The 25,817-nt window shown below is 37.4% G+C and overlaps 1 long non-coding RNA gene across 1 annotated transcript; it reads right to left on the reverse strand.

Annotated features, from left to right (window-relative positions):
- LOC149919432 (uncharacterized) lies at positions 1 to 25,123 on the reverse strand. Its single transcript, XR_016463573.1, has 4 exons — positions 25,091 to 25,123; positions 6,984 to 7,041; positions 5,421 to 5,585; positions 1 to 99 (listed from the first exon to the last, which is right to left on the reverse strand). It is a non-coding gene; the product is annotated as an uncharacterized LOC149919432 (long non-coding RNA).
- Between the last annotated feature and the right edge of the window lie 694 nt (positions 25,124 to 25,817).

Genomic DNA, 25,817 nt, shown 5'->3' on the forward strand with positions numbered 1-25,817 from the left:
CACTTCTTTCTGCCCCCTTCTTTGCAAGCATTTGTTCATAACATTTCCAGGACATTTTTTAAAATTTCATAGCAGTAGAGAAGATACATTACCCGTCACCTGCAGTAGAAAACATAAAGTAAATCACAGACGGAAATGGTTTATAACAATTACTTAAGTGTTAGATAAGGAATACACTGTGAGTAGGCAGTAGCAAATCTGAAGAGGACATTATGTTTTGGAAGAAATGCAAAAACTGCTAAAGTGAACCTTTTTAATATTCCTCCCCTTCTTAGTTATAAAATAAAATAATCCAAGTGTAGTGAAAGTACCCTGTCATTGACAACAATTACCAGCTGCTCCTGGATGTTGTGTTCTTTCTAGTTTTGTTTTATTCATTTGACAGATACTTATCCTGTTTTGCAAGATACCATGCAGAGGCAATTCTACTTTCGAAAAGGAAAAGCTGATTAGATTGCATTCTCTTCAGGAAATAAATAGGAGGGATTGCAGACCCTACGACCATTACATTTGACAGAAGCTCATAGTGTATGGAAAATATATCCCTATGCATTGGTGCTGGACATTCTAATCTAATCTGAATTTTCACTTTAGAAGCTTTTATTGCAGAATAGTGTTAGGGCTCCATGAGTTCCTACCAAATGATTCCCTGATGAAATCATGGGGTAGCTACTGAGACCACAGAGCTATGAGGATAGAATTATTTAATTCTATCTAATGCCACCTCAGGTTTAGTAAAGGATTTAGGTTTAGGACTGGTCTTGCTACTACACATGTTCACAGTGTTCTATACTTTCTCTAATCAACTCAGGAAAAAAATATAGTCAGTAAAAGTCCCATGTTACAAAAGTCATTTTCTAAGTAGTTCCAAAAGCAATCAGAAGAGCACCAAAATTGTTCCTAATGATACAGTAATACTGTGATGCATTCAAGAGACAGAGCTACCTTTGTGTATCACCAGTTTTATTTTCCCTATAATGCTACCCTCAGAAGAGAGAATCAGCTCATTGCTACTGAAGAGGAATCCAATCCTAGCATTTTGGAAACAGTGTGGTATTTGAGCTTTTCACCTTTAGCCAATTTCTAGCTTGACAGCACAGAGATATACTTGAACTTCATTATTTCTTCTTCCCTATGCTTCACTATGCAAGAGCTAATCATTAAGCAGAGTTCAGACTCAAGACTCTCTTTGCTCCAGCTTCTGGCCACTGACTGGCAGGACAGAACAATTCCATGGGAGTATTTGAAATAAGACAACATTTCTGCCTGTGCCATTAGCACTGCCACAGGAGAAGGTAAAATGAATGCCAATCCATCCAGTCTGCCAAATTCCTCCTGGGGATTCTCGTATTCCATAATTCTTCCAGCACACTGGAAGGTGATAGGAACACATGGCAGGCCTGGGGATATGCTTTCAAACATTAACTCTTCATCTTCTACCTCAATTTCCCAAGTATTACAATGAAAATTTTTACCTTCCTTTAGGTTTACCTATTTACTCACTATAAACATTAAGCAAAGGCACACAGCAACAGATCTACAAGCCTTTATTGAATTGTGAATTGCTATGGGGTACTCTTGGCAAAGCAGTATTGCGGAAACTAATACTGTATTGCAGTAAAGTAGAATACATGAGAATAAAAATGTTAAGAGCTTTCCAAGAATCAAGAGAAGCTGTTGGCATTGTATTCATAGGAAGACAAAACTTTCAGCTGGCACATCTAGTTATTCTTTGCATAGGCTTTATTCCTACCTGATACTTCTCCAAATAATTTAGTCTATTCTCCAAACTCTTTCTGTTTAGCAAGACTTTCTACAGGAAGCAAGGTAAATTATATAGAAATTCTAGTCTGTCTCAGTGCTATGGTGCAAGTTGTCTGCACTGATGTCTATTACATTAAAACTGTGAACTGAAACATTGTCTAGTCTGTTCTGTTAATTGATCTATGTAGATTCTTTCCAACATTCTCAGTCAGTATGAGTTTTTTCTTCCCTTCTATTTTCATTGACTCAAGGCCTATACTCTATTTAAATGTCTGTACTTTTCATGCCTGTAAGTCTGGATCAGAAGTCTTGGTATGTTAAGGGTAATCTGTACATCTGTGCAACACAAATTTGAAGTTTGAGAGAGGTTGCTTTTTAAAACAGAGCTCTATTATGCATTTGTTCGTTTGTTATCCTAAACTGCCCCCTTGTGTTTTTTTATGAAAAGAAAACATTTTATTTCACTGAGCAAAAATGAAGGGACTCATGGTAGGTAAATATGAAAACATGCCAACACTTTTTGAAAACAGTACTAAATCTTGTTCTGTGAACAGGAGCATTTAATCTGTATGCTTTCATTGTACTTTTTTATACCTTGAAGTTATAGGTGATGTCATACTAGCAAGAAGCAGTGTTTTACAATGGCAAAGTTTATTTTGAAACATAGTAATGCAAAATTTATCACGATGATGGATTGTCCCTGAAAGGAGGAGAGAAAATTGGTCAACAATATGATAGGATGAGGGTCATCATCAATTTGGACTGCAGAAATAAATCTCCATCAACAGATGTAAGCTTCTTTTTCTGCAAATCAATAGCTGGGAATTTAGAAGATTAAGTGTGTTCAATGAATACCACATTTGAACTAATCTCGAAGCCAAGCTTTTAGTAAACTTTCTTCTAGACAACAAAATATACTCTAATTGAATGTAAAATACAAACCATGGCAGAAGAGCCTCTATCAGTGAGAAAGTGCATAAACTAAAATTGATGAATCAATTGAAGGGGAAAATAGTCAGAATAACTACTCTGAATCCTCTTTAGTTTTAGAATTGAACACAGAAAAAAAAAGTCCTTCTCACTCACAGCTGAATTATGATCAAGGAGTTCTAATACATTGTTTGAAAACTAGATCCCTTATTTCTTGATATTGAAAATTAACACCAAGAAGTGGGGAGAAATATTTGTTGGTGTGCAGTACATATCAAGTAACAAAAAAATAAAAGTGACAAGGGAAATATTCCAAATTTTCTGGTGAACATTATAAATGAGCCATGAAAAAGCTGGTGATAGGAGTTATCTTCCTTATTATTTCCTCTTACAAAGAAAATAGTTCAGACAGTGATATTTTGGTGTATGTATGGAGTCCCAGATGCAACCTTCAGACTGGTATACTTCAAGATTGATAACATAGATGATAATAATATTTAATAGTGATAATTTTTCAGTTTAATACTAGAGCAAACTGGAAGTACCTTCTCTGCTTCAAAAACAGAATTGCTTTCCTGTGGAAATGTGATATCAATATTGACCAAGTATGACAATCACAGAATCACAGAATCACAGAATCGTAGGGGTTGGAAGGGACCTCCAGAGATCATCGAGTCCAACCCCCTGCCAAAGCAGGATCCCTACACCAGGTCGCACAGGTAGGCGTCCAGGCGGGTCTTGAATATCTCCAGAGAAGGAGACTCCACAACCTCCCTGGGCAGCCTGTTCCAGTGCTCCGTCACCCTCACCGTAAAGAAGTCCTTGCGCACATTTGTGCGGAACTTCCTATGCTCCAGTTTTTGGCCATTTCCCCTTGTCCTGTCTCCACATAGCACTGAAAAGAGTCCGGCCTCGCTATTTACTCTTAATGTTAAAGAGTGTACCAAGCTAGGTTTCAGCAGAATGAGTGAAGAATGCCATTCAACTGTTACAGTTATTTGCATTTGAGGTTGAATCATATGAATCTACATATGATGTTCATATGGAAAGGATCTTTATCACTATATGGAAGATTACATTCCTTTCATTTTTCATAATAAGCTCAGAAAATATCTTCAGCAGAGACAACAGGATGAAGAGGGACTTAGACAGGAATGTTCTTCATGAGGTATACAATCAAAATCTTATTCAGATGACCTATAGAAAAGGAATAGAGTGTTCATACTTTATGTCACCATGTGGTGTTTTATCACTCAATGAAGGCAGGTGGAAGCTTTAATAAAAAGGAATTATGCAAGACTAGAATATTCTAACTTGACATGATATGGGCAGGTCATAGCTTTTGATCTATGACATGGACCTAGTGTTGAGTACGATGTGGAAGGAGATCAAAACAGTCATCCTATACAACACAAACAAAACCACTGTGGCAAATCTATAAAATGTCTCAGCTTCACCTATACAAAAGGGATGCTGAAGTAACCAATGAAAGGCATCTCATTAAGTGTAACATTAACAGTAAACATTTTTTTCATCTGTGTTCCACTATTACAATCTTACAGTTTGTAGATTTAAGTAAATGTATTATTTCATACCAAGAACTAGTCATAAGACTCTCTTTAACTGATATGACATGTAACAGTTATGCTAACGTTGTTATAGAATCTTACAAAGTGCATGCTAGTATAACCAAAGTGCCAAATATTTTTGTTTCATGGTATTCAAATTCATAGCCAGAAAATATTTTGATGAAAATGAGAATTTTGATTAGAACATCAAACTCTGAAAGCATTTATTATTTTGCATTTCTTTTGCTCCCACACTGGTGCCATTTAAGTTATTCATGTGAATAAATGTTCATTAGGGATGAGCAATCAAGCCACACAGTTGATCAGAATGAGTAGCAAGGTAAATAAGCATTGAATTTACAAGAATTTAAGGAAATGAGTAAAGAAATTATGGTAAATATAGTTGGATCTTAACTAAAACTGGCCATATATGTATTACGACAGAGACATGTTAGAATATGACCTACCAAAATGTTAGTACTGAACAAAAAGTAGTACTACAGTACAGTAATCCATTAGATAACATTCAAATCTGGAAGAATATCACCCATTTTAAAAGCACTTTGACCTAAAAGCATTCTGAACATAAGACTATGTCATTCAAACTAGATGGGAAAGTCTATGGGATTAAATTTAGCAGAATAAATTAGTATTAAATTTTTTATTCCTTTGAGACATTTTTTAATAAAATAAATTCCTTGACTTTTTAGAATCTAAAGGCTACACTGGAAATTGCCCACATTTTTATAGCTTATCCATATTTTTACTTTAATGACAGAATAGTAGTTTTTCATCTTGCCCTATATTCTCCATTTGTACACCCCTTGAGGACATTGTGCAATGTGGGAAAATGCAAGGCAAAAAAAGGTATAAAACAAGGCCACCAGCAGGAAAAGATTGACACTTGTTTCATTCCCCTGATAAGAAAAAAAATGGGATCATTTGATATTGTCACCAGCAATCAAGTAGAAGGAGTGAGTACAGTGTCAGGAATAAGTGAAGCTTAGTGCTTATTCATAACCTTTGTATGTCAGCTGTACTGCAAAGACAAGACAATGTGACTGATCTATGGTAACATGAAGGATGCCTCGTACCAGCAAAGAATTTGGTCTGATATTACCAGGATAGTGTTCAGAATATTTCAGTGCCACTGCATACCTCTGCAACACATGCTGACCATGCCAGGGATGTGGATTCTGTGGATCTCCTTTCCATTTATCCCACTGAATACTAAGTTGTGAGTTGCCGTCTTTTCCAGGTTGTTGCTGCTGCTTCTGACCTTGCAATAAATTGTGTGTCAGTAAGTTAAGCAGAGAGTGTAACCTGGGGGAGAAAAGAGATTTTCAGCCTTCTCTAGGGAAGTCAGATAGATGGTTCTCTGACTCTAGCAGGTCACAGAATGATCTCAGTGCAGAAAGAAAGGTTTCAGAAGAAGAATAAAGTGTCTTTCAGTGCTGAGTACAGGAATAGAAGTGCATAGACTTGAAGTGGGCTGGATTTGAGAGAAATTCAGTGAATATATGTTTTATTGACATGTGATTGTTCAAAGAATCTACAGGCAATCTGTAAATAAGGGCCAAGTGTAACCAGGGTGGAATGATTACTAGCTGGGGCAGATGGAGAGCAGAGAGATGGATTTACAGTGAACTAACCTCTGCATTCAATCCTAAAGTTCTAGGACTATTTTTGATTTTGTGCAAGAAGATCAAGACAGAGTGTGGTGGATATTCTTTTTCTTTAAAATTTTAAGACTCACAATCTTTTTACTGTCCTTGTCCTCCTATTTCCCCATGCCATTCACAGTCACTCACATAACAAGTGAAAGTACTGAGATGTGAGAGGGCATGGATGGGTGTCTAAGAACAGTTTGCTACCTGAAAACTTAGCAGCTATTTTTGGAAGCTAGCTATTTACAGTGCACTGTGCATACAGTACTGCATGTTTCATTTTTGTAATTGATTCAACACGCCTTTTGCCAGTCTGATTCACCCGGGTCTTCTAAAGATCACATCTGAAAACTCACAGAGAACATTAAATAAATATTGAACTAGATTGTCACTAGTCAAGTTATTCTGACAGATTTGTTGAGATCTAGCTATGTTTAAGTGGGCGTTGTGGTTTAACCTGGCAGCAGTTCAGCACCAGTCATTTGCTCACTCTCTACCCAAGTGGGATGAGGGAGAGAACTGGAAACCCCGAGTGCACTGCCATCAGTCAACAACAAACAAACATCAGTGTGCTGTTAACACTGCTTCGGCTGGACCCAGGATGGGAGGGAAATCTACTCCATATGCAGGAATAAGGAGTGAAAAATGACATTATGCATTCATGCTACCATGAAAATTAGATTCTCTCTAGAATCTAGAGCTAATTAGATATTCCTTGGCATGTAATTTGACATGAAAATATTTGAGTGTTACTATACAGAGAAATACAAAAAATATATATACGTTCATAAGGAACACTGAATATAATGAATCACTAATCTGTTTTGTGTCTGCCAAACACAGAAAAAAGAACTAGCAGTGCTGGGACAAATAGGCTGAGGAACTGGAATACAATTTTAAATCTTTTCAAATAATAATAAGAAAGAATGACAGCAGCAAGTCTTGAGGAGAGAAAAGTTATAATATTGTTAAAGGTAGATAGAGGCCTCGGTTTGAATGTAGAAATCCTTGGTTACGCACAAAAAAAATAGAAACAACAGTTCATCAAACTCACCCCTTTCCAAAAGGCACACTAAGGAGCCACTCCGGGTTTATCTTTTCACTTACTGAAGCTGCAAAGCACAAAACATTAGATTGCAGTAACAGCTATTACCTAGTTTTTAAATAAGATGCAAAATATATGTTCATAGAATGAGATAATACATTACAGGCTCAAAAGCTCTTGCAAATCTGATTGATTTCACTCAAATTTCTATCCCTTCCTGTCTGTGTTTCTTTCTCTGACTAGGGAATAAAATCTTGTACAAGACCACCTTATATCATGAAATATGAGCTTGATTTTTAGATGTGTGTTTTCATAGTGCTGTAATTAACTTGCTGTCTGAAAATTCACTGCATTTTACTAATAGAAAGTTAAGTCCATATGAAAAATTATGAATTTTTCCACCAAAAAATCATTCACAACACACCTTTGATGTAGCACTTTTTGTCTCATCTTCCATCTCCATCCTTTTCTCATTTACTCTACCACAAGGGAAAGGGCTCTGGTTTTGTAATATTTTTTATAATCATCAACTGTCCTATAATTCTATCACTACTGTCATAGTCAGAGTCAAGGTCAGAAATTTTATCTGTGCCCAACGAATTTCAAAAGGTGAGCATTTCTATTGCTTTGCAGTCCACTAAAACAGACAAGATTATCTTCTTAATCCCCTTGCTATCTCTTTTAAGAGAAAAGCATCAGAATGAACATAAACAGTCTCAGCATGGACTGGCTCTTTATAAATTTAATAGAACACTTAGCTCAGAAGGAGAATATGGAACAAAATGTTACATAATCACTTCCTGAAAATAACCATATTTTCACACTGGGGCAAGCACAGGGTAAAGATCTACACTTCTCTGAGCAGCATGGAAGATATTAGAGGGAAAAGTAGGGCAGCTAGGCAGTCAAAAGATGGGTCAGGCTCCTCAGGCCAGGAGCATCAAGAGAGTTGCTCATAGCCTAGCAAGGTAGGGAAGGATCATATAGTCTGCCAAAAAAGAAGGTAATGAGAACTTGTTCTGCCCTGGTGGGAGGATTTTCCTACATGAGAGAGAAGAGAAGAATGGGAAGAAGTGAGGACGCAAGCAGTGAATGTGCTCCCCCAACGTTGTAACAAAACAGCATGGGAGCTGCAAGTCTTCTCTGTTGCAGAATGCTTTTCTCCAACCCCAGCTGGAAGGAGCAACCTGTTGGAAGGAGCACTCTCTCAAGGAGGCAATGTCAGTGCAGGAATGTATATGTCAGGCACTTAAATTGAGTGCTCCTTTGTCTTGTTAAATAATCTTTTCTCAATCTCCCTATCTTTTTCTGGAAAATTATAGTTCTTTTCTCTGATTATACGTTTCTTGCATCTTTCACTGTGCTCAAAGCTGTCTTGATGGTAGTACCTCAGCTACATGTGTCATTTCTTTCAGCAGGCAAAATAACCTCTCTTCCTTGTCAGACATATTTGCCACCTATGTTGGGCATGGATTCCATCACTGGATTTTAAAGCTTCCAGCTAAATTTTAATCTATACTTTGCAAGAATATAAATGCTTATCACACATCGATCGCAGAATCTGATAACCCCTTCACACTGTTTCAGTAAAAGGAATACCAGAGGGGTAGTGAAATTATATCTTGGAGATTTGACTGGTGATCATGCAATTTCATTACTCTTAATTTTCTACTTCTTGCAAATTTGTAACATCTATTTCATCCTTGCATAATCATAAACTGAGAACTGCTGAACCAGAATACTCTGCAGTTCTTAGTTGATATTAAAAACTGTTCACAGTTTGTCTTATTATGCATACTCCATAGTTATTTCGTACTTTTACATTGATTTCTATGGATATGTAATATGGCCTTTTTGTGTTCCAGAGCATTGAACAGGGGACATTCACAGAAACTTTTTTTCATACAAAAGTATGTTTCAGCCAGGGGCAGCTACTGTCCAATTCTGTCTTCTGTTTTTTTCCTTCCGTACTCCATTGTTCATGAACACAATATAGTATTTTGAAACTTTATTCACAGATCAAGAATTCATGGTATTAGTAGAGAAGTGGTCTCTTTTGTAGGAATTCCTTAGGATCAAGAATGACGCTAGCAGTTTAGACATTCAATTGATACTAAGAGGGATATCTGGATGGCCCAAATTTCTTCAAAGGCCTTCATCACAGAGAATACTTGATGTCTGTGGACACCCTTGAGAGTATGTAGGTAAATTAGTGCTTAGAGTGAATAGAAAACTGCCCAGAGCTGGCCAATAAAGAACTGCAGACCATAGCATATATGGCTCTCTATAACATGGAGCATTAGCTTCACTGTGATAGTCTCATACAATATTCCTGATTTGTGAGTTCAGGTATTACTTTTCCTGTCTTCTGGGGCTTTTCTACTGTTGACATGTTCGTTTTTCTAATAAAGAACTATAGAGTACTTGCTTTCCAGCAACTGTAGCAGTTGAAAGTGGACTTTGCAGGTTCAACTTAGACTAAAGAAAACTGCCGGAAAGACAGTTCATTTGAAAGAAGTCAGAAAGAACACTCTAGTTTCTAACAGAGTGAGGGCAAATAGATCACTGAATCTGCTAGAAATGCTCTGTGTTTTGGTGGTCTGTAGGGCAGCCACTTGTAGATTTGGGACCTTGACTTCTCTACCTGAGACCATGTGATGGGCTGAGTTTCTAACACTCCTTCCCTGGCAAACAGGATAGACTTCAGCAATTCAAAGAGCAGGGGCTGTGAGCAACAGCAGAGCAAAAGATAACTACTGAAAAAGAGAGAGCTTGCTGCTAGAATAATAATAATAGAGCTAATAAAAAAATTGTGATTGAGGTATGGACTGAACTGATTCAAAGGTCAGCCTTGCTGAAACAAAACCACATTCACCAAAGCAAATTCTTTTCTGGTTAGTCATTTCAGAGTGTTCTGATGTCTTATGAAGTATTTCATAACCAGAAGGCAACAGCAGGGAGTTACCACTGCTGACAGAAAAAGCCAATGGACTGAACACTGATTTAAGAGGCACTGTATTATGTTTTCCAGCTATAATTGTGAAGTTGACTTGACATGGTTTGGAGCAAATAATTTTCATACTCTGCATTTTATTTTCCCTCTTGCTAAAGGAATGTTTTCTAAACATTTAGGTTCTGTTTCACTCCATTTCAAATACTGCTTTATAAATGTGTAGAGGATATTTCAGATCATTAAACATAAATAAGAGCTGAGGAATGTGTCCATTACTCTTTGAAAAGGGTTTCAGAATACAGCAGTTAAAAGTGAAAACATTAAGACAGAATGAATTACTTCAGTTGCAAAGAAGTGTACTCAGATCTCTACAAAAGTTTCTGTGATGATCTTTGAAGCAAAGGCATCAATACATTTTGAATGAAATGAGATGTTGCATTATTACAGATTTTAGAAAATTGCAAAAGGGCTTTAGAATTCAAATTAAACAAATACTTCTGCATAGACTGAATGAGTAAATGTAAGATAACATTTCACTGTTCAGAGCATTGTATCCAATAAATGCTTCCAAAAATACTTATGTTTAGGATAAAATATATAAACAAGAAGATTGGAAAAGAGGAAAATATCAATAAACTAAGGCACAAATAGACCATGACAGGTGTGAATATTGATGGTGGTGATGAGAATGAAAGACCCTGCTAAAGGAAAACACAGTGTGAGAGTAAATAGGTATTATTCCGCTGTGCTCCTTGAAATTTAAAAGCTATTACATGTTTTATTGCAGTTTCTACTCCCAGACATAGCCTTATCCAAAATTTGGTATACACTAAATTACTGTAAATAACTTCAGGCTCCCGTTAATGAGAACAAGTTTCAGAAGCTTTTAAATCACATTCCCTTTCTGTCAGAGTCATTAATGTCAGGAATTCCTGTTGTATTTTAATACTGTATTTCATAGTTAGGCATACTAGATGTAGGAAAAAGAGCCTGGTTGCTTTGGGATTTTTACTCTGTCTCATGCTTCAAAATTTGATTCAAAAATTCAGTTTTTCAAGGAAAGATTGTGAATGCATTTATAGTTATAGTAACAGTTTTATATGTGTAAATTACATTTGAATTTTTAAATAAGGCTATCTGCATTTACAACTAATGACTTGATTTTGGACTGTTTCTCATAAAGTCACTAATTCAAATTGGGATTGTCAGACTGCCACAGTGGAATCTTTCTTCATAAATTTGTTTCATTGTATCAGTTGTACCAGTGCAGTGGCACCTTTGTGCTGATGATAATCTAGATTTGCCTGAAATATTATAACTGAATCCTTGTCAGGAAAGGAAATACTGTTCATACAGCTTAGTATGCATTTCTGAGATCCTAGAAACCGATTTTCTATTTAACTATTGCCATTAGCAACATTGAATATATCACAACACTCAGGAAGGCAAGGGTAGAGGATACTTAACAGTCATCATTCAAATTCAAATATTATTGCAGTCATACTCCACAAATTAAAATATCCATGTGAAAATTTGCCTAAAATGTTCATAATGGAGCTGAGTTGTGTTTGCCTTGAGAAAAAAAAAAAAAAAAAAAAAAAACCATTAATTATTGCTTGACTAAACTAAACTGAAGCTTATGGTTAAAAGATGAAACCTGAAAGACTTAGCTGCTTACAGCTCAAATGCCTGATTTTTAGGTGACTGGGCCTATGCACAGAAACCAGAACTCACAGTTCAATATCTGTGTTAAAATTTCTGTTTAGTGTATGAAGAAAGGTAGGAAAGGCTATTTAAAGTGGCTGCTGGGTATTTAAATGTCGATTTAAAATGGCCTGGAAAGCACTTAGAGCAAGCAAGGAAGCAACAGTGAGCATACAAAACCACTGTTACACTTCAGATACTAGGTCACAGCTTCACAAAAGCATCTTTATCTTCAGTACACTCCACACACAATGCTCTCTTAGAAGGCACATTCCAGATTTTTTTTTTTTTTTCAAAAGAATGCAAGATCATTCTTTTCACTTTATAGACGCCTAGAGAGAAAATTGCTATGCATCTTCTTACAATAGCAGCTTGATTGTTAGTAAGTTCATGCATACACTGGAGTGCTACATTCAGTTTTCTTGTAAACCTAAGGGCATTCAAACTAGCATGCTATTTCCCTGAAGAATTACAGAAAGAACTGAAGTCTGTAATAATCTCGTTAGTGAGTAATGTATAGAATGGTTCAAAATCTTACAGGGGAAAGCTTATGAAGCAGAAGTACCACCATGTAAAATTGATCTGAATATACTTAGTTTCAACATCAAGACAGAGACAACAAAGAGCTAAAGATATACTACTGCTGCACTCTACTTCAGAGAAGAAAGCTGTGAAAAAAAGAGGAAGCTTCTTTAAAATGAAGCCAAAGGAAACTGTTAAGACAATTAAACCCTTCCCAGAAGCGTGGAGATTTCTGAATGATGCCATATAGTGAACATAGTAAGAGTATATGTCACCTCCTAAAAAGGTTTGGAAAATGAAAAAATAAAGTCAGCATAACTATTCAGCAAGGTAAAAGATGCCATTATAAAACAGAATGTATTTCTTAAAATGCTGTACAGAAATAAATAAAATGAAAATACTCGTATATTTTGACACTTTAGATACTAAAATTATTTCTGTGCCGACCAGGAAAGGATTTGAGGAGCAAATAGCAAAGTGAAGGAAAGCTTTTTTGTTAAAACCCTTCATCTAACAAAACAGCAAAAATTCCTCCAAAGAGTCTTGCTGAATCAGAAGAGTTGTGTGAAGGATTGGCAAGGATTAGCAAGTCCCTGGGGTCAGGCATACAGAGCTACAGGGGACTCATCAGGCAAGGAGACCCATCATGTCTGTCCCACTGTCCCCAACCAGAGAGCAGGGTGAGTTGGAGGGGAAGAGGAATCAAAAGGATGATGAGTAGCCTGGGTGACTTATGTCACTATGGTAGGAAAAAACATTATGCAGGCAGTACAAGCCACAGATCTACCATGAAAATGTCCATACTGTGAGACGTGGAATGAAAACTGGTGCAGCAGGTTATCATCAGTAGCATAAAGTCTATAGGAAAGCCAGGAACTAATGGTGTATGCCAGAGGTTAATACTGGGTCCAGTACTGTCTAACACCTTCACTAAATATCTGGATAGTGGAAGTTACTGAACCCTCAGCGTGTACTAATGACACAGATCTAGAGGGAGTGGCTGATACACCATGCTGCAGGAATCTCTGCAGGCTAGAAAAACGGGATGATAAGAACCTCAAAAGTTCTGTGTCTGAGAAAAAACAACCTCAGGCATCAGTAGATGGTGGGTGCCACCCATCAAGAAATCAGACTAGTAGAAAAGGGGATTTTGATGGGCAATAATTTGAACATGAGCCAGCAGTGTGCCCTTCCCACAGAGAAGGTATGGCATTCCAGGCTGTATTAAGCAAACCATCAAGAGGCCGACAGAAATGGTCTTTGCCCTTTTCTCAGCACTGCTGAGTTTATACCTGGAGTGTTATGACCACATCTGGGCTCCTCAATACAAGAGAGACCAGGATGTACTGGAAAGAGTCTTTAAAAGGGCCACAAAAAATTGTGAGGGACTAGTGGAAAGTCTGAGAGAGCTGAGACTGGAGAGAAAAGAAGTCACAAGGGAATTTTATCCAGTTAGCCACATCACATCATATACACTGAATATCCAAAATTGCATTCAAATCCCCATGTTCATCATCCTTTACATTAATTCATACAAAAAAACAACAAAAAAAATGCTTTGCTATTGTTCATATCATCTCCCTCAACTGTGTGGTAAATGCCCCATGTAAATCAGTAAGTGTGAACATTCTTGCTGCATCCTTCTGAACAGTCATATCTTCATTGCTGTCACCTGCTTCCTCTGATAAATCAGGCTTGATTAAATCAACCAAGTTTAAGAGATAGAAAAAAAAACATGAAATGAAAACATTAACAGGGCGTAATATTAAACAGTTGGCAACAGAACAATGATGGATAGAGGAGTAACAAAAAGGGAGATGTCATTTTAGAACTGAAAAAGATTCAGAGAAAAGCAGTAAAGATTTTCAAAGCTATGGCACAATTTCTGTAGGGCCAAACCATTTCATAAGAAAAATGGGTTTGGCTGACACCCTTCAACCTGAGCAAGAGGTGGCTTACAGAGATGTAATAGAGATCTACAAAATAGGCATGCCATAAAGAAGGTGAATAGGGTTCAAATATTCATTGCCTCTTCCAGCAAAGATTTATAAGCTACCATGTAAAGTTAGCAGGAATAAAACTCAAAACAAACAAAAGTAGCTGTTTGTTCTCTGATTGGATATCAGATCTGTCGAACGGTCTGCCAAAGTCCATGCTGACTGCAAGAAATGTACATAGATTCAAGGAGAGAGTGAACAAGAACTTGAAAGAAAGAGAAGTTAGTAAACAGATAAATTACAACAGGATCATGAATTACTATGACCTGAACACAGTTGTAGACTGAGATACATTTCAGAATAACATACGTGCTTTTCCATTATTTTTCCTTGCCCGTCCATTCTTATGGTCATCACACCTAGATGAACTTGGTTTAAATAACTACAGCCTTTTCCTTTATTAGTCTGGAGTTCTGCCATAAGTATAGTAATCTGTCTTCTCAAGAGCTTTCATAGATATACATTCAGGGAGACAGAAGCATTGTTGGGGCAGTCATCAAAGTGGAAGTGATAAAAGTAACATACTCTCAGCTAATAGTGTTAGCTGAGAAATGTATGTTCAAGGTCACCTGACATAAGATCCCTGCCCGGAATTAATTACTTGGTTTTACAGGTAATCTGAAAACAATGGAGCTGGAAGGGAGTGCTGAGAAAAAAATCAGTCTTTCTACTTAAGGTCTCAAAGTAAAGTGCCACCTGGTAAGTAACTATTTTTCTGTTTTATTTTCACTTGAAAATCTATTTTGAAAGTCTATTTGAACCTTATTAAAAAACACATTGTTTACACAATATATTTTTATTAATAGAGTTACAAATAGAATCACAGAATCACAGAATCACTAAGGTTGGAAACGACCTATAAGATCATCCAGTCCAACCATCCACCTGTCACCAATGGTTCTCATTAAACCATATCCCTCAACACAACATCCAAACGTTCTTTGAACACCTCCAGGGTCGGTGACTCCACCACCTCCCTGGGCAGCCCATTCCAGTGCCTGACCACCCTTTCAGAGAAGTAGTATTTCCTAATATCCAGCCTGAATCTTCCCTGGCGAAGCTTGAAACCATTCCCTCTAGTCCTATCACCAGTTACACGAGAGAAGAGGCCGACCCCCAGCTCGCTACAACCTCCCTTCAGGTAGTTATAGAGAGCAATAAGGTCTCCCCTGAGCCTCCTCTTCTCCAGACTGAACAATCCCAGCTCCCTCAGCCGCTCCTCATAAGGCCTGTGCTCCAGACCCCTCACCAGCTTTGTTGCCCTTCTTTGAACACGCTCCAGGGCCTCAATGTCTTTCTTGCAGTGAGGGGCCCAGAACTGGACACAATACTCAAGGTGCGGCCTCACCAGAGCTGAGTACAGGGGAACAATTACTTCCCTACTCCTGCTGGTCACACTGCTTCTGATACAAGCCAGAATGCCATTGGCCTTCTTGGCCACCCGGGCACACTGCTGGCTCATGTTTAGCCGAGCGTCAACCAACACCCCCAGGTCCATTTCCTCTACACAGTCTTCAAGCCATTCCACCCCAAGCCTGTAGCGTTGCTTGGGGTTGCTGTGGCCAAAGTGTAGGACCCGGCATTTGGTCTTATTAAACCTCATCCCATTGGCTTCAGCCCAGCTCTCCAGCCTGTCCAGATCTCTCTGTAGGGCCTCGCTACCCCCAGGCAGATCGACACTTCCAGCCAACTTGGTGTCATCTGCAAACTTACTGAGGGTGCACTCAATTTACTGAGGGTGCACTCAATATTTTAATTAAAAGCAACTGTTAAGCCCAGAGTCGTCAGAGTCATGTGAGAAGACATGAAAACCTTTTAGGAACTGCAAGCTGTTTCACAAACCATATTCTGATGCATCACATTTCAGCAGACAGAGGTAGAAGCTAAATTGCTAACGCTTATAAAATCTGATGAACTGAACAAAAATGAAGGTAGAGAAAGCAAATAAAACAAAATAAAAATTCCTGCCTATAAAGAACAAATTATCTCAAGTTATGTATTCACACTTGCCTCAACTGGAACATTTTGATCCTAGTAATAACTACTTTAGAGTTTAGATTCTTCAGTAAGAAGTAGCAACTTTCAACTATACATGTCTTTGCTTTGCAAAGTCATATAAAATGCTGCTAGCTTGAACTATTTTTAAAATAATTACAAAAAATATTTATTCTCCATTTCCCAGTCATTTAAATTCACGTGACGTTTTTTCTTCAGTATGTCCTCTTAGACCAAGAATTTCTTTCTCAATTTCTGTGCTCAGTAGGACTCCTTTGAGCTAGTCAGAGTGACACATTGAATGCAGCAGATTTTGGAAACTGCCTACTGACAGCAAAAAGTATATCTTATCGCTAATAATCACTTTAACCAATCTGAAACAGCCTGTGGTTACTTGTGAAAGACATACAATCATGTTTTCACATGTACACCAATATAAATCATCACAGATGAACTTTAATGGTGAATAAACACATTAAATTAAGGTCTGCTACATTTTCAGTTACACATACTAGTCACATTATCTGAAAGATAACTGAAGTTACATTAGCATTTTAATAACATGGCCTCACTGTTTAGAGGAATTAGCATATAGAAGGAGCCACTGAAATGAACTGTTACCACAAAGTATTAATTTTTTGTCTAACTTCAAGACAGCAGACATATAAACCCTGTAGTCTTCATTATACTTCTGTACCTTCCTTCACAGATTCTAATATCTCATAATTCAGATTTCCTCTGAGATCCATACGGAGTCACAGCAATTCACTCCACCCTAAAATGCGGAGAATAGCTTACTGCATCCCTAATTTCCAGTTAGATGTGCACTCTGAGGAGGGATCAGGCAGACCTGCTGATTTCTCAGAGGACAAAACTGAGGGGCCAAATTTCTGAACAAACACTCTGGAGGAGATGAATGGGAGGGCAGCAAAGAGGCAATGGAAATGAATATGAATACTCGGTGTTTCAAGCTGTGCAGGAGTAATAGTGTGTTACCAAAATTACCTGGCTATGGAAACTACAACAGTTTTAATTACGGTCACTTTACATTCAGAAGGAAGAATTTCCATTTTACTAGATTTCATTTCAGAAACAGAAAAACAAGTGTCCGTCTTTTGCTGACAGTCATTATATTTAACCATTTTTTTCACTGAACTTCAAGGCATGACTATATTCCTGCATTATTTATTACTAGTCTGTTAACATATTATGGAGACATCTCCTAATTTCAAAACTCCATGAACTCCTAACATTAAAATCCATGGTGATATTTCTAGAAGTATTAAAGATGAACTTTAAAAGCTTAGAAGTGTTGTCAGGGACAGTGTACAGCTGATTAGAAAATTCCTGAATAGAAGTAAATTGCTCAAGTTATATTAAGTTATCAAGTTGCTGTGCAAATATTTAATGAAGTAATTATCAGTAAATCACAGAATCATAGAATCACAGAATTTCTCAGGTTGGAAAACACCTTCATGATCATCAAGTCCAACCGCAACCTAACCATACTACCCTTATAACCCTCTGCTAAATCATGTCTCTGAGCACCACATTCAAACAGTTTTTAAACACATCCAGGGATGGTGACTCAACCACCTCCTTGGGAGGCTATTGCAGTGCTTAACAACCCTTTCTGTAAAGTCAAGAGCATTGAGAACAAAGTATGACTTAGATAAGAAATAATGAATGCATACCAACTATAAAACATAAAATTGCATTTCAACTTGTGTTTATGTATGCATTTAGCATTAAATGAGCTAAATAACCTCTTCAAAGCATTTCAATGATGGCAAAAAAAAAAAAAAAAAAAAAATCACTATGAAATCCTCAATTACTGATTTGCAGAATCTTATTATAATATTATTCCTGAGGAAAATTTCTTGTATAAACAATGTAGAGGTAAACTCAGAAATAACAAATAGTAATATAAATGTTATCTGTTTTGGCATGAACAGCACATCCCCACTATCTGAGTAAATTTACATACTTTCCATATGGAGGATGACAAACAATATTTTAATGATGAATAATCAAGTTAATCAAGTTAAATCTAAAGGTCATTTGTTACATTTATTCATTATGAAAGGGAAAATATCACATTAACCAAAGTGAAAAACAGTGAAAAGGTTACATTTTTGGAATTGTGATAAAAATATCTCAAATTCTGCAAGCATACCTTTCAGGTTCCAGAAATGGTTGCACACATGTATTTTACTTAGGTCATGCTCCCATGAAGTTCCCTCTCCACCTACCCCTTATCTCTTCATGTTCAAGTTTAACTTTTAGTAATATGTGGAAAAATATCCACTTTGAATCAGATGTAATTATGGATTAGTCTCCACAGGACACATTTAAAATTTTAATTTTAATTTTGAAATGAAATTAGTAGAAAAGGGAAAAAAAAAAACAAAACAAGAAACCCAAGAAGCCTCCTAAGCTACACATCAGGTAAAGGACAGTATTGTATGTGACCTTCTTTCTCAAGACCTTCTGCTGTGGAGTTCCCTGAGGTGGCATAGCTGGCTGTTTGCAGGGCCTATCAGGGCATCACATACATTACACTGGAAGCAACATGGCAATCTAAACATTTCCCATATCCTCAGATATGCAAAATGTCAGACTTACTGTATAAGTTTTGCCAGGACTGGCAGTTCCCCTGGAAAGATGGGGACTCATCCTGGAGTGGGTATGCAAGGCATGGTAGCAGGGCAGCCAGGAGTCAGCAGGTACAGCCCCAGCCCTGGGCAGGGAGCATCTCACCAGATATGGGTCAGGTTGGGGTGTTGGCCTGAGCGTGGGCCTGTCTCACTGGGGTCTGCAGCCAGGCACATAGCTGTGGAGCAGAAAGAGCTGAAGCTCAGACAGAAGCCAAGGCAGAAGCCTCAGCTGCAAGTGCGTCCTCTGGACCAGAGGCCGGCTGTAGCCGTGGCTGCCCCACAGAATCTGAGAGCTTGTGACCAGGGTCACTGAATGTGCCACTCTCAGCTGTGCCAGCTCTAAGCTGCCCCCAAGACACCCCCAAGCAGGCAAACCTCTGGGAGCAGAGATGCTCTCTAGCCACTTACTCTTAACACTGGATAGGCTTCCCAGGTTTTATATCATTTAAGAATGTGTATTTCCAATAAGCATTTGTATTTCAGTGTGATCTGTACTTTTCATATCCTCACATGGAAAACAGGAGCAGATCTAGATGAGTGTTGATTGTCAGTACCACCAGCCTTTCTGCATCAAGAAAAGATTTGCTAAGAAATGAAACATTGGTCTATATTTCTCTGAGGTATTAAAAAATGCCTGCCAGGGCTCTCAGAACACTTTTTCTTGGACTGACTGCTCCCCCTTCTCTGGTCCTTTTCTTTCTGTGTTTCTGTTGTGTTGTGCTCCCTTAGGGCTCAACATCAGTTTCTTCCCTGATGAAATACCTGACAATGTCTATCTTCCTTGAAAAGCCCTGCAGTTGTAATTCAGAGTGAAATAAAGGCAAGAAAATGAAGATACAAAAAAACAAAACAAAACAAAACAAAAAACAGAATATGCAACATCTAAATAAGCAGTATATTAACATTGCTGCCAGAATTGTTACACAGGTTTCTGAACATGATGCATGGTAGCACCATAACACAACAACCATTGTTCCTGCTCTAGTTTGGAGTGAATTTGGGATTAGAGGCCTGCCCAAGTAAATGAAACAGTGCCAGAGCCGGGGTATGATCCTATAATTATCTTTACACAATCTCTGCATCACTCATGCTAGCATCACTCTCCAAGTGTTCCTGGCACAAGAGTGTTTCCAACAGGCAGTTTAGATTTAGCCATCCATCTGGAAAATGCAGTTGTGGAATAAGCATAGCGCTTCTAGTTAAGTTCATTACCAGGAGTCAGGTCTGGACCATAGTATTTTTCAGTGGAGACAGTGATGGGTACTCTGACTTATGAAACGATTTGGTATATTACCATTCATGCTGTCCTAGTAGGTGGCGATCTTTAAGTATGAGAAGTTTAAACATGCTTCAAAATTTCTTTTATCAAATACCTATTTTGTAATATAAGGTCTAAGTCCAAAGCAAGAAATTCACTCAGGGATCCATGTTTCATGTTCTCCTGCTCCTGTCTCACACACTTCATTGGTAGGGCTGCAGCCACCTTTATGATCTGGACTCCAGATACTGATCATGTGAGGCAGAAGAGAAGCTGCTACACTGCATTCAAATAGTTTCCATCCTTTTAAGCAGTGTAGTGGTCTACCAGGAAGGAAAATGCATCAATGGGCCATCCTTCCAAACATATCTGGATAGTGACATGCTAAAAAGCTCTTCACTCTTGCACTCCTGTCTTTTTGTGTTTTTTTAACATTATTTTTCCATTCTGTCACGGTTTTTTAATACATTCTCTACTGTCACTCCACTTGGTTCCTTTGTTATTAATAGATCTTTAACCTCTCTTCCATTTCTTTTCTCATTCTTTTTCTATTCTACTCTCCCACCTGTGACGTCACTCAGATCACTAGCTTCTCAGAAACAACACTTTCACTTCTCATAAATCTCTCACTGATTCAGTCTTTCCAAGAATATACAAGTCCATTTATACCAAAACCCCTAGTAGATTTCAGATACACTCCACACTCCAGAATCACAGACTTGTAGGGGTTGGAAGGGACCTCTGTAGATCACCTAGTCCAAACCTCTGCTAATGCAGGTTTTCTAGAGTAGGTTACACAGGAAAGAGTCCAGGTGGGTTTTGAATATCTCCAGAGAAGGAGATTCCACAACCTCTCTGGGCAGGCTGTTCCAATGCTCTGTCTCCCTCAAAGCAGTTTTTTCTCATGTTAAGATGGAACTTCCTGTGATTCAGTTTGTGCATATTGCCCCTTGTGCTTTTCCTGAGCATCTCCAAAGAGAGTCTTGCCCCATCCACTGGACAGCTGCTCTTTATATGTTTGTAAGCATTGATAAGAATCTCTCTCAGTCTTTCTTTCTCCAGGTTGAACAGACTCAGGTTGCTCATTCTTTTCTCATATGGGAGATTCTCCAGATCCTTAATCATCTTTGTGGCCCTTTGCTGGACTCCTTCTAGGAGCCCAGAGCTAGATGTAGTATTCTAAATGTGGTCTCACTAGGGCAGAGGATCCTCTCTAGAGGATGACTTACTGGCTATGCTCTTTTTAACACACCCAAGGATACCACTGACCTTCTTGGCCACATAGGAACACTGCTGGCTGATGGTCAAGATGTATTGAACTGCTGAAAATACTCCTTCCTGGCTTGTCACTGCATTTCGTACTACAAAACCCTTTGCTGTTCTTTAAACTACCTGCCAATTTCCAAAATATAAAGTTAGAAAATGTCAGGAAATCTCTATTAAGACAACATTTTTCTGAGTATTTAAAGTCTCATTCTTCTTCCAGTGAGATAAACCAAAGGCTTTACCTCTTCAGAGGTAACAAGATTGACCTCAGTAAAGAATAATATAGTATAATATGAAAGAATAATATAGCAGAAAAAAATCTATTTTCTTTGCTTCTGTCATCTTTTTCATTATCACCACTGATGTTAACAGATCTTTCTGGTGTTCATTTCTTTCAGTATTCGTGACAAATGAACTTATCATCTGACAAATCAGAGCACAGAAAATAAACATTCTTGATATCTACAACTATTCCAAAGCAGTAGAAAAAGATGAGATATGCACTCAAGTACTCTTCAGACAGTGTATTTTTTCCAGATTAGTAGCTTTGACATTAACTGTACAAACAATGTCTCCTAAGCCTGAACAAACAAACATCTTTTTACAGCAAAACAAATCATGATGGGAAGGCCAAGGACTATCTTAGTGAATCTGTTTTGCTGTCCATCTTGCTATTTTATTTTTTTTTAACAAGTTTGGCAGAGACAATTAATATATAGATCCAAAAATATGTCACTGAATATGCTAATCAACTTATTCACGTCATTGGTTTCAGTCATATTTCCTTAGTGAATAATCACTTTTGAAGGTTTCAGTTTGAAAATGTTAAAACTGCTATGATATCCCTCACATTCCATCAAGCCTTACACACCAGCAGATAGAAATGTTAAGTAACATCCTGCAGTTAAACAATCTGTTATAAAATCTTTCTAGATATTTTTTACGGCAGATGAGGAGCAAAGGAAAACAGCCACCTGTTTAAAACTTATGACAGACAGGAGAACAAGACAGAAATCACCTTTTTGCTACTTTTCGAAGCATATAGGACTGACAGCTTACATAAAGTAGACAGCATTTGTAATGGAATCGGGAGAAAAACACGACAGTTTCTCCTGATAAGAAATGTTGACAAATATCTTTGCTCTGAAATCAACCTAAATATCTCTACTAATAATAAACTGGGAAAGGGAAACTTTTTTTAAAATGAAATTGGATTACCTGCTGTTGTCCATCCTGTAAACTTTTGCTTATGATTTTATATGCAATTTTCTACTCAAGAGTTTTCCAGAAGGCCCTGTGATCTTTGTAGTATCTCCAACATAAAGGTAGTTTGTGCTACAGCTTCACTACTGTTATGTGCTCTGAAGAAAAGAGCTAGGTACTGAATAAAACAAATAAACAGAAACAAAATACCTGTAGTTGTATCACCAGTAAAAGTCCTGGGGCTGGAATTAAAATATTATTGATATCCCAAGCTCTTAATCAACAACTGCATCTCTCAAAGTGGAATCTTCTTGGGCTGATTTTACAAAATGACCACAAGGCACCAGCAAAATTGGAACATAATGTATTAACTGATAAATTACAGGGAGCTATTTGAAAAAAATGCTATAGAAAAAAACAAAACAAAACAAAAACACATACTAGGCTAACAATGAAAAACATTTACTTTCAAAAAATGATCTCTAATCTCACCGAAGACAAAATTGCATGGCCTAAAACTATGGTTTTCTATTTCTTTTTACAAATCTTACAGCTATTCCATCTCAAGGTCATGGAAAATTAAATTTAGACTCTGACAATCCCATCATTTCATAAAACTAGTCAGCTATGACAGCACTAACTGTCAACTCAAAAATATCTAGGCTTCTCAGTGGCTATTGTGTGATATCTGAAACCTGCAATAGATTTGGGGCAGCATGCAAGGAACATCTTTCATTGTGTTCTTACAGTACAAACAGAAACAAACAAAAAGATTCATTGTCATTTACACACAAATGTTCCAAACTTCCCAACACCATCTTCCTTCAGATAAAGAAGCTGATCTCGTCCATTGTGGTTTTGCAAATTAACATCAGCTACTGCTTTACACATTTGTAAGAGTTATTAATCCCAGAAAAACTTAAATGACAAAAGTATAATTGTCCTTCAACAAATACAAAATTGTAAGAAATTACGTCAGGAAATTATTTTGTTTTACTTACAGAATATAGAAAACTTGTTTGATACTTCTATTTGAATTAGAGGGTAGCTACTTAAACTATCTCTACTTTTTAAATAATTGAGGATATATTGTCTGTATGCAGCAGGAGAACTAAAACACAGCTCCATAATATATGTTAATATGTATTATAGATCTAAATGCTTTAAATGTTCACTGAGCTAAAATACACACTGGAGAATCAACTCTACCTGGTGGGTGATTTATCAGATATTCAGATTATTGCCAGTTATTTTGAATCTGTGGCTAACTACAACTGTATGTATTAGCAATTCCATGTATGACTGACAGATTTTCAGAAATTAATTTTATTTATGCGCACAACCATATTTTAAATAATTGAAGTACCTAGGAAAGACACTTGGGTATCATTTATGACAGCTCGAAGAATGTCATTGGTCACTGTAAAGTAGTAGACTCTGAGATATAAATGCTATGTCCACACTTACTCCCATCCCAGGAACCACTAGCCCATCAACAATCAATCCACAAGTCTAGAGAAGCAAGAAGGCACCAAGTTCAGGTAGGAACATCCATTGCCCAGTAGAGAAACCTGATCATTTAAGGGCTGTCCCAGGAGAATCTTAGCCTCATGAAACATACATCATCAACATTAGCCAGTGGTAAATACTTTCCAGATCCTCTTTGCATTGCAGTTTTTGCCTAGGAATACAGTACTCCCTATAAGATTAGGGGAAAGAACATTTTGTGATTCCACAAGGCTTGTTATAGACTGCTGAGAGAAGGAATAACAGGTGGGGGAAAAGAAGGTCTAAAAATTAAAACTAAAACTAAAACAGAGAATAGTCACCTGTAAAATACTCTATTCTAGTATTAGAATTTCAGAAGAAAAAAAAAAAAATGACAGAGATGTTAAAGATAGGGCATCATGAAATTGGCTATCTGAAGGGAAGACTTAAATAGAAGAAAAGTTAAAATCCAAGACAAACCGAAAAATCTACTTCATTCAAACATCAGTGCCAATGAATTAGAAGGAACTTCTTAAAAGTATGAAGGTAAGATCGGCTTTGTCCTTTCCTACTTCAAGAAAATTCAGTTAAAATTAAATTGTATCTAAAAGTTAGAAATGAAAATGCTTTGTTACAAATTGTGAGAATCTTTCTTAGTTTTTTGGCTCAAAGTTTGCTTCCTGAGGTATTTCTTGTGATAAGACTCTGATTGATTTATTGAGGAGGCAAATGATGGGTGCTACCATGTAACAAACGACATCACTTTGTGGACATTTGAAAGCACCTTCCTCCAGAGCTGCTTGTCTCCAGAAGAGAGTGCTCAGGAGTGTTTACTGGCGAAAGATCTGGCCTGTGATTAAATAGCTCAAGCTTGGTACAGGAAAACTGGGAAATGATACCATCATGTCCTGTGAAAAACAGGATGCAGGTGGGCATCCCTGCTCCCTCTTATCTGCTGGCAAGGCCAGGAAAATGGGAACAAGGGAGTTTCTGCTGAGATCGCAGAGCCAGAATCTGCTGTTCGAAGAAGAGCTAACTCAACCACTTTGGACATATAAATAAGTTGGTACTACCATTGAGAAGTCGCCATCTTCGCTATGGTAACCGTCATCGTCAACAGAACAACAATGCCTGATGACCTACCACTACTGAAGAACAACAACTGAACTACAAAACACACTGGATCCATGGTGGTGACTATCTCCCTCTTGCTTCTTATAAAGACTCCTTGCTTCTTCTTTCCTGTATTTTCTATCGCCCTCCTTCCTTTCCCCATTACCTTAATTCATAATAGTGTCCGTCCTTCCCTTCCCCATCTCCCTAATTAAGATCTGTAATAAACTTGTTGGACCAACGTTTGAACCATTGTTTCCTAATCTCACACCAGGTATATGGATATCAAAGAATATACCCTCTCCCTTCTATAAATTAGAGAGACACAAAGTGTATTATCCAGCAATTATACTCATCAGAAATTAATAGTCAACACAAGACAAATGGCTAAAAATCATATTAGCTTCAATTTTGATATGAAGACTATGAATATTCAGAAATGTGAATATTAACTAGGATAAAATAATAAGAATTCAAGCCTTCATACCTCACGGCATAAACTGATGAGTAATTAAATGCGGTAGGAAAAGAATAACCTTCTAAACAAATTCATCTGTAATTGTCCAGTTACTGAATTTCTTGCTTCTGGTAGTCTGTGCTGATGAGGGTTGAACACTATAATTGAGTGATCCAGGAAGCTTATTCAGTGTAATATTCTTAGGACCTATGTTAGTTTATCTGATTTTT

The sequence above is a fragment of the Phasianus colchicus genome, chromosome 1, assembly GCF_987193195.1.
Source record: "Phasianus colchicus chromosome 1, bPhaCol1.hap1.1, whole genome shotgun sequence".
Taxonomy (NCBI): domain Eukaryota; kingdom Metazoa; phylum Chordata; class Aves; order Galliformes; family Phasianidae; genus Phasianus; species Phasianus colchicus.